We start from the raw sequence: 14,444 nt of genomic DNA on the forward strand, positions 1-14,444 counted from the left end.
TGCTGTCAGGCGCTAGCTGGCCCACCACCAACAAGCTGGATCGTGAGGATCCCACGCTGCTAGAGGCCAACATTGTGGTGTCACCTACTGTGGAGCCAAAGGAAAATGTGGTGGAGGGGCCGAATCCTTGCATTCTTTTGTACAAGGAAAATTGGTGCAGCCAGTGAAGGAACCACACTGTGCATCGGTGCCTGGGCTCTGTCAAGGCACTGGATCTCAGTCCGTGTGTCTCCACCTGACAGTGAAACATCACTACGGGCTCTTGGATTTATCCAATAGTAATATGTGGCATGACTGCCAGTAAGGAACTGCCAGGTCATAAGGATCCAAAAATTGTCAGGATGCCAGGCTTAAGGCTGGTTGTAATGGGAAGTATCATTTACTCATATCATGCATATGATACTACTGGTGTATGATACTACTTCCGTAATGCATAGTATTATAAATTAGTATTTTAGCTGAGAATGGTGTATTGGTGGCCAAGCTCCATGGAGGCCTTTACTTTTGAATAATTTAAATTAAACTTTGATGTTTCAAAAAAATTTGAAAAAAAATATGCGTGTATGTAAGGATGTAACTCACATGTGTGTAAAATTTCATGATGAAATACGATGAAATGTGACATGTACAAAAAGAAAAAATTCATGGCCTAGGAGGATGAATAGTATCATGTGTTAAACAGCCCCAGATCTGTGTTTTTTGCACAGCCCTCATTTCAACGTGTTTTGCCCTGAAATTTTACACACATGTGTGTTATGCCTTCATGTATATCTGTAATTTTTTTAAGAATTTTTTGAAATGTAAAAATATGAATTTCAATGAAATTTGAATTTTGAATCTGGAGGCCTCCAGTGAGCTCGGTCACCAAAGGCAATTTCTGATTTTAGCTTGCCTTATTAATTTCCATGTATGGCACAAAGTAGTACAACATGTAATTGATACGGTATCATGAGGCCCCTCCCAATGCTCCATTTTGTATAGGTGTTAAGCTTGCCATGTATGCAAAAAGTCTGATGTAGCAAGTTAATTAAGAGAAGAGAGTTGAGTATGGTGAACCCAGGAAGAAACAATGCTAAGCGCACGAACCTAGGCAAAACATTTAAATGAAAAGAACACCAATGCATGAAGAACTTTAGTTGCTAAATCGTTAAAGGAAGGAAGCTTAGCTACAAGAAACTAAGCACATATGCATTGAGGAGTATAGTTGCTAAGCTATTTAATGTGCTTAGCACCTCATCTAAGCACCGGTGCAATGGCAGCAGCCTGATATGATACCACATCTTGCCTTTCCTCATTTAATCGTGTGCCACATCATTCAAAAATTCTAGTTGGCATCCATATGATACCGCTTATGATACTCCCATTACGACCAGCCTAAGACCCAACAGTGAATCTTGCTCATTGACGGCTTAGGGACACTTAGCAGTGATTGGCCGGCTAGAAAGATCTATTATCTAGTATTGCCAATTAGCACATGCAATCTAAATGTTACGAATAAATGATCGTATGTTGTTCCCAATAAATGTTTGAGGGATATTTTTATCAGTGTTGTTGATATAAATGATTTTCTTTGTATTTCCCACAATCATTTAAGTGAAATTGAGACTAGTAGGAGCAGTAAGATATATATCTACCAGTGAATTAGACACTAGTGTGAGCGGCAAGATATCTAAAAATCAATTACCAACCAGGATATCTATATTACACGGTGACACAATTCAAGTATAAATAAGAGGTACTCACTTTTTACTTGTATATATATGTACTACCCGAAATATATTGGATCATATGAAACATGTTCTTTTTACATGTTCTCTGGACGATGTTTCTCACATCACCATCTACCGCCATATATAATGCCCATGTGGAAATGACTGTTCCAACAACTTGGTGTCACTGGACCCCATGTTAACTAATAATGAGATCAAACTAATAGAAGCAATCAACCACTCAGGCACCGGGAATGAGAGGTCCGGACGTATATACAAACAACCTTAAGTTTAGCCTAACAATGTATTACATTGCACGGAATTATATGATGTAAATATTCCTATAAGAATGACTAAAAGTTCAGTGTTGAGCTGTTTAAGTTAGTGGCTCTGCTTGGGAGGGCATCAAATAGTTATTACCTGACATAGTGATACTAACACCATTGTACGGTTCTACTTCTAAAATTTGTATCACATCGATGCCTCAAGCCATATAGGATTTGTCCCATCATTTTATGGTTTGAAGTTATGAATATTATTTACTCTCTCTGGCAGGTTGAGATATATTTATGGATCCAAACATCATATTTAGATCATCTTTGCTTTCATCGTAAAAAATCCATGTGACATGTTGGTGGAACAAATCGAATAGGTGTATGCATTGGTGTGTGTGTGTGTGTGTGCTCGAGGAAAGTCAAATTTATTTTGACCCACAAGTCCAACAATTTCATTTGTAATAACATAAGTAATGGATGGATTTTAAGCTAACTTGGCATGCCTGTCGAGCAGTTTTCAAGAACAAAAATCCCTTGGTTGTCCATAGATAAAGAAAAGAAAGGTTACTTTCCCCCTAATTGAGCAATGGCTAGCTGCCCTTTTGTAATCGATCCTTGTGATCTTCTTTCTTTCTCTCTTCTCCTTTAATTATTCAATATATATTTAACTAGCAGGGGTGGTAACCCCTCCTATTTATTAAAAAAACTTATATATGTATTATTACATAAGAGCCACGAAGGGATAATTTATATTTAAGATACGCGCGCCACACTGGGAGGATCATTGCATCAAGACTATCGGAGTGCTAGCACAAGCAACAATCCCATAGGAGCAGTAGGAATAGCAGTAGCATTTGAAGTCGTCACAAGCGCCAGAAAAGGTGTTGGGCTGTCGGGTTGGCATACATGATTGCAACCGTAGCCATTGGCGCGAAGGCACGGTCTGTAATAATTGCTGCTTCGGTGTGTGCGCAAAGAGTATCCGATGGATGTCGACTGTGTGCATGCATGGCATTAAACATACTAGCTCACGCGATGCAAGAACGTGGTTATAATTAGCCGAAAGACGAAACAACATACCATTAATATAAGTAGCATGAACCAGCCAATTTAACGCCAAAACGACTTAAGCTGCTAGGAGAGATACATCCAATTCACTTATACTTCCACTCTTCATACATGGGCACATACATACCGGCGGCCACGATGACAATTAGGAGCACGATCACAGAGAGATTCTTTTCTGAAGGCGCCATTGGTTGTTTTTTCTTTTTGGAAAGTTTTTGAAGTTGAAGAAAAGAATGAGCGAGCAGTTTTGTGGACGATCGACTGAGAATTCCTACAATATATATATCACGTGCCTAGTGTGTTCCACCATAAAATAAAAGCATGAAGATAGGATTCTCCGATCCTATTCTCCTAGTGTTTTCCAACAGAAGCATAAGAGTCCATTCAGTGTTTTATTTACAACCAAAGTTTCACATCAACCACATTTTATGTTGTCAGCATTCGATGACCAGGTCCTCTTTGGATGTGGACTGAAGGACAGGCTAACATAGCTTAATACGCCCAAGTAAACATGACACCAATTTGCATTGGTACTAACCTACCTCGCTTGTCCACTAATACACTCATTTCCACCGCATGAATATCAGATCACATTGTTGCGTTAAAAAATATTGTTGTATGTGTGTGTTTCAGTTTCATTTTCTGATCCTCCATCAAAGCAAGGCTAATAATATAGGCTACTGCTGGTTGTATGGATCTTTGCAACCGGGCTCTCAACCTACTCATATACTAGTAGTTAGGTCTTCACTATTAAGACATGACCCGCTTTCTTCTCTCACGGAGTTTCCTATTTCTCATGCGTAAGTCCATGTTTGGATGAGCTTGGACTAATGATTAGATGACCAGTGATTAGCTGAGAATTAGTCCATGTCTTACATGCGTCGAGCATTTGGTGAGCACGGCTAGCATGCAACATGCGTGATCAGTACTCCCTCCGTTTTTTTCTCCGCGCATAAAATTTGGTCAAAGTCAAACTACACAAAGTTTGACCAAATTTATAACAAAAAATATGAATACAATACTAAAACTATATATTATGAAAATACATTTCATGACGCATTTGAGAATATTGATTTCATATTATGAATGTTGATATTTTTAATATAAAGTTAGTCAAACATTACAAACTTTGACTTTGACCAAACTTTGTAGAGTTAAAAGCACCCCAGGTACCTCAACTTGCATAGAATATGATGATTTAGTCTCAAACTTGCAAAAAATGTACTCCACCATACCCCAACTTGCACTGGATGTGACGCTTTGGTCCTAAACCTATCATAGCACGACAGTTGGCAGCCAGGTGGCCGGACCGGTCGTCGTGGCACTTTTGTAGGTACCCTTGCCTTTTCATGTTATTGCAGGCTGTAGATAGGAAGAATGATTTAGTCCCAAACTTACAAAACTGCACTCCACCATACCCCAACTTGCACTAGATGGGACGATTTGGTCTTGGGCCCATCACAATACGACACTTGGTAGCCAGGTGGCCGGACTGGTCGTCGTGGCACTGTTGCAGATACCCCCCCCCCCCCCCCCCCCCCCCCTCCCTTTTCATTTTATTGTAGGCTGTAGATAGGAAGAACCAGTGAAGATAAAAATGACCAACAACGGAATGCATTATATCTCATGTGTAAAAATGACTGATCTGTTAAAGCGAATGCAGCCTGCTCTCCCCAGTCAACATTCGTTCTCATCGTCATCTTGCTCTGCGTTCGCACTCCATGGTTTAGTAATTTAGTTTGCTCTCGAATGGAACGTGCTAGTTGCTTAACCAAGCATACACTTGTACATCCAGTATTCATTTGTTGCATTTTATCCCAACAGATTTATTAATAATCATTACATGGTGTACGAATCTCATGGTCAATGTAGTGCTACATTGCAGTGCCCTCCTTTATATATACTAGTAGAATGCCCGTGCGTTGTCATGGGCCATTTTTTATTGCATATACATACTTATATTTTTGTATAAAACTCAGTGAATTTTTGGCCCCTTCCAACAACATCGTCTCGATACCTTGTCAATGGATTCTTTTTGAACGATGACATAATGCATCTCCATCTCTCTCATATGTTGCACAAATAAAAATATATAGAAATATACATATTAAAAGAATAAGCCATCAATTTTTATCTCCAATATACAGAAGTGAACATATAAACACATATTAAAAAATTAAGACAATATATATTTATTGGTACTAGATGCAAGCATGTGACCATTTTTAGTCGGAGTTAGTGGCATCATGATACTTTGTAGAGTGAGTCGCATCCCAATTTTAATAAACTGTATGCTCACCTGTAAATCATTTGTTGGTAATTATTCTTCAAAAATGACTTTTATAGCAAATAGCCATTTTCCGTAAAAATAAGCAAACACACACCTTTTCTTCTCATCTTAGAAAATATAATTCACTCTCTCATAGTATGACACAACACTGACACTCACACCTCATTCCATCCGCTTGCTCTCCTTGCCACGGGCATCGCCGCCGTCATCTCTCCCCTCCAAAACTTCTCATTGCCGCCTCCCCTCGGTGCCATGACATTACGTATGAGTACATCACCTAGCTTCATACCAAGTGATCTCTTGTAATATGATACTTTTCTGACCTACTTCTGTATATCTACTTGAAACAAGTTTACACCATCATTCACAAGGACAGAAGGTTTAGACAGTCTAGAAACCCATGTACAACTTTTTATTACAAATTTGTAACCACAGTACACGAGCCAGCGGTATGCAGTGGTTGAGCCAGGAAAATAGAGTAAGGAGGGCCAAATGTAGTAAATCCTTGTTCGGGAGGGCCAGCTTATTAGAATACATCACTTTAGCAACAATTAGTCATCTGTACACATGCATATTAGACTTAACACAATAATGTTAGGGCGGGGGGCAAGGCCCCTGGTCCCCCTATCTCCGCCACTGGCAATACGAGGCAGCGGCGACAATATAACAACGCACGAACCAACAACCTAATGTCCACAACTACAAGAAGCTCCTGCAACAGGAGAAATATCACACATTCTATTCAAACCAAATTTCTTAGTACCTAGCACAAAACCCAACGACTGAGACTCCATTTCACCGACTTGTTCCTCGGTGGCGGGGACGAACTCCTTGACCAAATGAACGCACGACGAGAGGGCCATCGACAAAACAAAGACAGCAACACGGCCTCCTTTGCTCACAAAGATGGTGTCTCGAGAAGGAGAGGAAGCAGCGGTGGTGTCACTGACATTCCCCTGGTGGTCCACCTCCCCGACCTTTCCACCAATCGCCGCCAGCAAATTACCGCCACCACCAGCAGTTCTTCCCTCCGCCACCCCCCTCTTCGCCGGGCATGGGCCCAGATCAACCCCAATATAGCTCTCCCCGAGGCGCGATATGGAAGTCATGTGGCTCCCGGGCGGCACCGCTACACGGTCCAAAACAGCGACCTGAAGAGAGTAAAGTGTGGGCGACAGGCCGCTGGCTGCGTGTAAGGGGTTCGTTGGAGGGCAGGCCGGTTCGGAGATGACAAAACCTGCGATGGGAACATTTATTTGGAAAAATGTACGTATGAGGGAGAAACGAAGGGGACTAACGAAAGTAAACAAAACAACAATGTACTCTCCTTTAATAGTAGAGATTAAATTGTATGTCTACACCACTTCCTTTTCCCCCATAAAATGTGAGCTAGCATACCGAGGAACTGCAAGAAACGAGATAGGACATTGAGGTTTAAATGTTCATTTGAATAATGGCCAAATATGCATTTCCTCATATGTCATAAGATGGCAGAAGTACTTTACAAATACTTGGGCTATTGTACTGCATGCAGGAACATACACCTCTATCCTAGATAGTGAAGTTGCACAAATAATGTTTTCTCTCCTAATATGCCTTTTACCTATTTTAGATTAGGTTACAAACTGAAATAAATTGAAGATTCAATCCAAAATCATGCTAGTGATCAGAACATCTATTTCCAACACACATTAGTTATGACACCATATATCACATTCACATGTTTACTTTATTGGTTAGACAACTCGGTAGCTGAAAGTAGTGCAAGATGCAATCACATGACATGTTAATGATGATTTACAACATAATTTATTTCCGAAACCACAAATATTTCACATAAGATGCATCCTTTTTTGTTAGTAGAACAAAGAAAAAAAGGCACCGCCAAGATCATAAACTAGTATGAAAAGTAAGGACTATTACTACTTTCAACATATAGGAATATTAACTAAATTTTAAGATTTAAGAGGTAAAAATATCGCCATCAAGTACACTCTACAATATGGTAGCATCACTAAGATATTTGTAATTCAAAGGTGGAAAAGAACTTGTTAATCATGGGTTTGGAAACATTCTAGTATACATGAAACTCATGTAGTCCATGACAAAACATGAAGCGAGAAACAAAGAAAATGGATATGTTCTGATTGCCTGAGATAAAAAATTCATCAGGCATCAAAGTACAATAGATAGATTATATATCAGCAAGCAAGAGGATATTTTACGTGTCAACTTGACGAAGAGCGATAAAAGACCATTCTAACTTTCAAATTCCCATATGACCTTATCCAGAGAGCTAAAAAGATACCCAAGTATGAATCCGTCTCACAATTGAATCCATTATTTTCATGAAAGTGTGAATTCACCATGTTTACCAGTAGCACCTCATAGTTAAAAAACTTTCATGTGATGACATGCCAATTCTCCTCAGTCTAATTCATGATTTGTAAGAATGGCCAGCGGCAAATGTACAAGCTGACAGAATAAAGCCGGAAGAGGCAGTCGCCATGCTTCACGCCCACCACGCAGCCAGAGTGTTGACCCGGAGCTCCTCACTGGACCGAGCACGACGCCTCTCCATGACATTTGGGCCACCCCTATAACCTTCTGCTCGAGGCAGAAAATATTTACCGTTATAAACAAAAAATGCAGTTAGATTCTGACGACAAAAGGTATATTTTTTAAGTATGTAAAGTTTGCTCTCAAGTAGATAACAAAAAATGCGCTCGCCCTTGTCCTCCCGGCGTCCCGATCGGAGGACATGCGAAACCCACATCCGCCGCCAGCAGCGATGGGTGCCCTCGAGCGAGGCCTCCAGATCCCTTCGCCGCCGCCCTCGCACTCGCATCAAGCCGTCGCTGATCCCTGCGCTAGCTCGATGGGAGCCGTCACAAATCCATCCCTTCTCCGCCGTCCTCGCGCTCAAATAACTGTTATTCACCCACATGTTTACCAGAATGTAAAAGAGATAAAAAATAACTCTTAGAGCTAAAATGAGCTCATGTAATCTAGGCAGTAGGTTTGCTGGGACTCACTATTTAGTTTGTTTCTAATTTTTAGCACTTCCATTTTTATTGGTGACTGGAGTATCAGTGATATACTCTTAAAAGGTGTGCACTTCAGTCTAGCATATCAAACATCATCTGCCCCCTAAAACATTTAAAATCAAGTAAAATTTAAGTTTGGGTGTATGGTCCGATTACCTGAGATCCCCCATAATGATTCATTGCATAACCAAGCCCATGTCTGATTTGATAAATGTTCTATAGTTTCTTATCCCTGTTAACTGTGCCTGCCTTGCAAGTATGAATCTTCAACTACAACAACAATCAAAGCTTTGTCCTCAAATTGTTTTCAGTAATTACTGCAGAAATATCAGATGATGAGGCTTATGCATAACCACTAACTAGACAAGAAGAAGCATGCCAAAGAAAGCCACCTAGGAGTATGGCTGGATGAACACCTAATTTCACTGGAGCTGGTGCTCAGAACTTGATGAACGGACACACCACAATGCAGGTCACAACTCGAAAGAACTGTCTTATGGGTTTCACATGTTAAGCAAGCATACCAGAGGCATGCCTTACCTTGAATGCATCTTTGTCAGCCCTGTCATCTTAGTCCAGGCGGTTACAGCAAAAATTCCACAACATTCACGCTGTTCCAATCAATGAGAGGGCGGACTTTGAGAACCTGGTAGTTACACACAGATGAACTTTTTCTTAGTCCTACTCACTCCGTTCCTAAATATTTGTCTTTCTAGAGATTTCAACAAGTGACTACATATGGAGCAAAATGAATGAATCTACAATCTAAAATATGTCTATATGCATCCGTATGTGATACTCCATTTGAAATCTCCAAAAAGACAAATATTTAGGAACGGAGGGAGTACGAAACAATAAACAAAGAGAAGATAAGATTTTCTTAAGAAATGTTTCCAATAGAAAACTGAAAGGAAGTTAGATGCAGACTCACATGTCGTGCGACGTTTCGGTAATGCACACGCGCGCGCACACACACACACAAAACTTGCTGTGTTCCATTCTCGCACCGTCAATGTCCTCTCTCACTAAGATTTTTGAACACCTGGTCAGCTACCAAGGTGAGCAACTTAAACCATATGGTGTAACCTTGTTCTTTTTTTAACCTTTAGACATTGATACATACCTCAGCGATTGTGTATTGGAAGAGATTGACCTCTTTACCCAGTGAATGAAAGCAAGTGAAATAACCAAGATTAGGAAACAGAAGAACAGATTGTGTTGTAAGCCTGTAACAAAATACTGAAAGTTGATTCACCACTGAAACAGTGGATGTAACTCATTCGGCATGGTGCCTGCTGAACTCAGAGTTCCTAATAGCCCTATGATGTCCGTTCCATGAGACCATGACGCCTATCTTTAGTACAATTTGGTTAGTTTCGAAAATTCAAATATCACGAGGTACAGAAAACATGAACCACATACCATGTTATGAGATATTTCACTAATGATAGCAGTCGAGAGAAGTGGTGCTACATGCCTCACAACAGCACACATCTGTGAACAAAAATATTTAGAAACCTGAATGGAAAACTCATTGGTACTGCAACACATATATGTAGCAAATTAAGGAGGAACTATTGTCAAGTGGCTGAAGTAGATCGGCGGCAAGCATACCTCATGGTCACCCCAGGCATGAGCCTTGAGTACCTTGGGGAAGTAGGGGCGGACAAACCTTGGGTTGCCTAATGAGCATCCTATTACTGGCCATGGTGCCCAGATAGAAAATAGAAACTTAGGATGTTGCAGCCTGATAGAGCATAGAGAAAAGGAGTTGAGCAACATGAAAAAAATTCAGAATGAACTCTCAAAAATAGTATAATATGGCAGAGAGCAAATTGAACAACAAAAAATGAAAAACGTACAATTAGTAAGGCAGACCATTTTCGGCTATAAATACGAACCTTCTCTTATATTTCCCAGCATCACAACAAGAAGTTGCCTCCCAGATCGATACGCACAGATCAGAAGCACACAACATCGACCACGCTGTGCAAGCACACCATGGACTCCCTTGTCCTCCTTGTGGTGCTGCTGCTCTCATGCAGCTCCATGAGCAGTGCAGCACGGCACCTAGAGGAGGCCATGCACTACCAGAATTTACGTAGTTGCCGACGGCCTCATCTATGTCGAGCCCCCGTCGGCATAGATGGACATATCCCGACGGACTAGGGCAGGCCGTAGGCGTAGAAAAGCCGTCTGCATATGTCTATCTATGCCGACGGGGGCCGTCGGCATATTACGGCCGTCAGGAACGCTTGCGATACGCCTATGAGGGCCGTCGGCATAGATGAGGCCCGCCTACCCGGTTAGCGGCGACCGTTTGACGGCGTCGGAACTACGCCGACGGGGGCTAACGGCGGCCGTCGGCATAGATTTGCTGACATCACCGATCCGCGCCGTCTTCACGTCATTGATCCAAGGGAAAAGGGGTCCGTCGTGTGGTAGAGGTATGCCGACGGCATAGCCGTCGGCTTAGGCCTGGCCCATGCCCTCTGCCACGTCATCAATCTACGTGCATCGCCACGTCATCGATCCATGGTATTGTAGCTCTGTGTGAGCAGCTCTTGCCGTCGGCATACCTCCATTTTTTGTATTATTTTTTATTTTCTTTTTTTCACAACATAAATGTGCCTTATCTAAACAAAAAACATACCCCAATTTTATATCGATTGCCCCCCTCACGGACGTCGCTGCCGCCGTGTCACGGAGGGGTGAAACGATCGACACGGAGGGAATCTGGTTAGAGGGGGGAATCGGGGTGTAGCTATGCCACCGAAACATCGCACGGGTCATGATGCATGTGTGAAAGTGTTGTGGCATGCGTAGACGCCCGTCTTGGGGCTCCGTGGTGTGGCCCCCCCTCCACGAACGGTAGTGCCGCCGTCACTTGGAGGGGAAATCGTGCGGGTGCGGTAGAACCGGAGGCCTAATATTTAAAAACAAGCAAACATAGTCATTCAAACTTGCATTGTGCAGGTCTAAGTACACTAGTTATTGGCCCTGTTTGGATCCATTGTGCAGGTCTAAGAACATCTCCAGCCGCGCCCCCAACAAGGCCCCCCGGGCGATTTTTCGGCCGCCGGCGTCGAAAAATCGGCCCAGTCGTGCCCCCAAAGGCCCAGTTTTCGCCGCTCGGGCCGAAATTGGCGCCGGCGGACCCAGGCCGAGCCCGGCGCGCTGGGGGCACTTGGGGGCGCCGACCGAATCGTTTTTGGCGCGAAAATCGGCGGGCCCACCTTGGCAGCGACTCAGCTCTTCTCGCCGCTTCGTCGTCGTCATCGCCTCGGTTCCCGCGGCGAATCAATGCAAAAGCTGTCGCGCGCTGCCGCGCCGGTCAGCCTCCTCCATTGATGGCTCACGGGCGGCGCAGTGAAGACCGGACGACGCGCGTCCCTCACCCGCCACGCGTACACACAGCGGCCACGCGTACGCGCGGCGCCTCCACCTATATAAGCCGCCCCCCAGCCCGCCGGTGACGCACAGACTCTCCACCGCCGACGCGTCGTTCCTCCCCCGTTCCTCCCTCTCCTCTCGCCATCTCTAGTTCAACCATGGCCGAGCGCTTCTCAGGCGACGGCGCGGCGGCGAACCGCTTCGGCTGCCGCCATCTTCATGAGGACGAAGCTCGGCTCCTCTATGAGGCCGAGTACCCGGTCCCGCCGGACATGCGGGTGCCCGGGGTGTAGAGGATCAGCGCCGGCGGGGTCCCGGTGCCACCACCGCCCATCGGGGCGGCGCGGCGTGCGGAGATCGCGCATATCCGCGCCTCTCTGCCACAGGCGGCGAGGCAAGGTCCATGGTACGTCCCCGACAGCCCGCTGTGGGAGCCCTACTTTCGTCGCCGCCACGCCGAGCAGCTCCATGCCACCAACGGTGTCGTGCCCTCCGGGAGGCTCAACTCCGAAGGCCGCCGCCGATGGTGGGGCGTGCCCGGCCGCACGCTGGAGGCCGTCCTCGAGTACATCGAGGGCAGCACCACGCCCAGGCTGGAGTACCCCGCTCCCCCGTCCTTCTCCCGCCGGCGTGGGAGCTCGTGGACGCCGAGGCGCATTGACCCGGGGGCGTCCTCCTCCTCGTCCGGCTGCTCGTCCGGCTCTCCCTACCTCCGCCACGTCAAGCCGGAGCCCCAGGACGACGACGACGGCGACTACACGCAGTTCTACAGGCTCCTCGGCATGTAGAGCTTCAAGGGCGGCGGGCGGCGAGGAGCGGCGAGGGCGACGGCGGGCCTAGTAGCTTTTTTTGTAAAATATTTTAAACATGTATGAACTCGCCGAAATTTGGTTGAATTTGCGCCTAGTTTGTGCCGAATTTTAGTTTTCAAAAAAATCATGGGCGCCGCGACTGGGGGCATCACGCCCCCAGCATGCGGTTTGCGCCGGTGCGCCCCCAGGGGGCGATTTTTAGCGCCCCCTGGGGGGCTAATGGCTGGAGATGCTCTAGGTACACTAGTTATTGGCCTGGACTCTGGATTGAAAGTCCTACAAGAGATGGCCCACCAAGATGATACTCTCGGGCATGACATGTCCAGGACTGAGGTAAGTGCATATATAACAAGTTTCCGTCTTCCATATATTTGTTAAATATAAATGTATGTTCTTCCACTCACGTGAGTACATAATAACGAGGTTTGTTGCGCAATTTATTTTCTAGCAGTTTATTAAATTATAATTATTTACATCTTTTCTAGGATTCAATATAGTTCAGAAAGAACCTGATGGTCCAGATGCTGATGATCAAAGACAACGAAGCAGCTGGAAACATCTAGGATGAAATTAGAGAGGCCTTGAGGGTTTTATAAACCACTGATTATGGACTGATGCATATTGGCTACTACAGCTATGTTAGGGATTGAATTGAGAATTATCTATTTGGCAATACGAATAACTATATAATGCATTGGATTATATATATGTAGGTTTAAATACCTTGTGGTGTTTTAGATATATTAAACATTGGTTTTGCGATGCACCCTATAATTCCTCGTATCGTATAACTCCATCCAAGATATGTCAAATAGAACTCAAAATATCACGTCAATGAGAATAATAAAGTCATTAACTATATACTTGGCAATAAGAACTATATATAACACTACTAGGAAAAGGCCTACTAATGGTGCACCTATTTTGGCTACTAATGGCGCACTACAGGTGCGTCATTAGTACCACGCCACTAGTATATTTTAGTAATGGCGCACCACAGGTGCGCCATTAGTAACTGGTATACTAATGGCGCACCACATGGAAGTGCGCCATTAGTAACAATTTTTTAAAAAAAAATCGTTTTTTCTTAACCTCAGGTCACTATTTCACATATGAGATATCCAACACATATATATATACAACAAGCATCCATATAACAATCATATCCAACACATAAGTTTCATCATATATACATACATAGCCAACACATAGTTCCATTACATATTACAAAAGTTTCACATTGTTCATCCAACACCGTTATCCATCAATTCACAAAAGTTTCACATTGATACAAAATAAAAACACAAATGGAAAAGAAGCACTCCATCCATGCAAGCTTCCGTGAATTAAATCAAATCTGCAAAATGATAAACAAGAAGTTAGAAGAAGAAGAAGAAGAGAAGAAGAAGAAGAAGAAGACTAGAAGAATACTAGAAGAAGAAGAACACTAGAAGAATACTAGAAGAAGAATAAGAAGAAGAATAAGAAGAATAAGAAGAAGACTATAAGCTTATTATGTAAACTTGATCATTTTGTGCTAACATAAGTAATTTTGGAGCTAACCTATAGGAAACTAAGCATATAAGCTCTCTAAGTTAGCATATTAGAGCCAACTTAGGTAAAATGAAGCTAACCTATGTCATTTTGGAAAAGAAGAAGAGTAAGAAGAATAAGAAGAAGACTATAAGCTTATTATGTAAACTTGATCATTTTGTGCTAACATAAGTAATTTTGGAGCTAACCTATAGGAAACTAATCATATAAGCTCTAAGTTAGCATATTAGAGCCAACTTAGGTAAAATGAAGCTAACATATGTCATTTTGGAAAAGAAGAAGAATAAGAAGAAGAC

This window comes from Aegilops tauschii, chromosome 2, assembly GCF_002575655.3.
Source record: "Aegilops tauschii subsp. strangulata cultivar AL8/78 chromosome 2, Aet v6.0, whole genome shotgun sequence".
In the NCBI taxonomy this organism is placed as follows: domain Eukaryota; kingdom Viridiplantae; phylum Streptophyta; class Magnoliopsida; order Poales; family Poaceae; genus Aegilops; species Aegilops tauschii.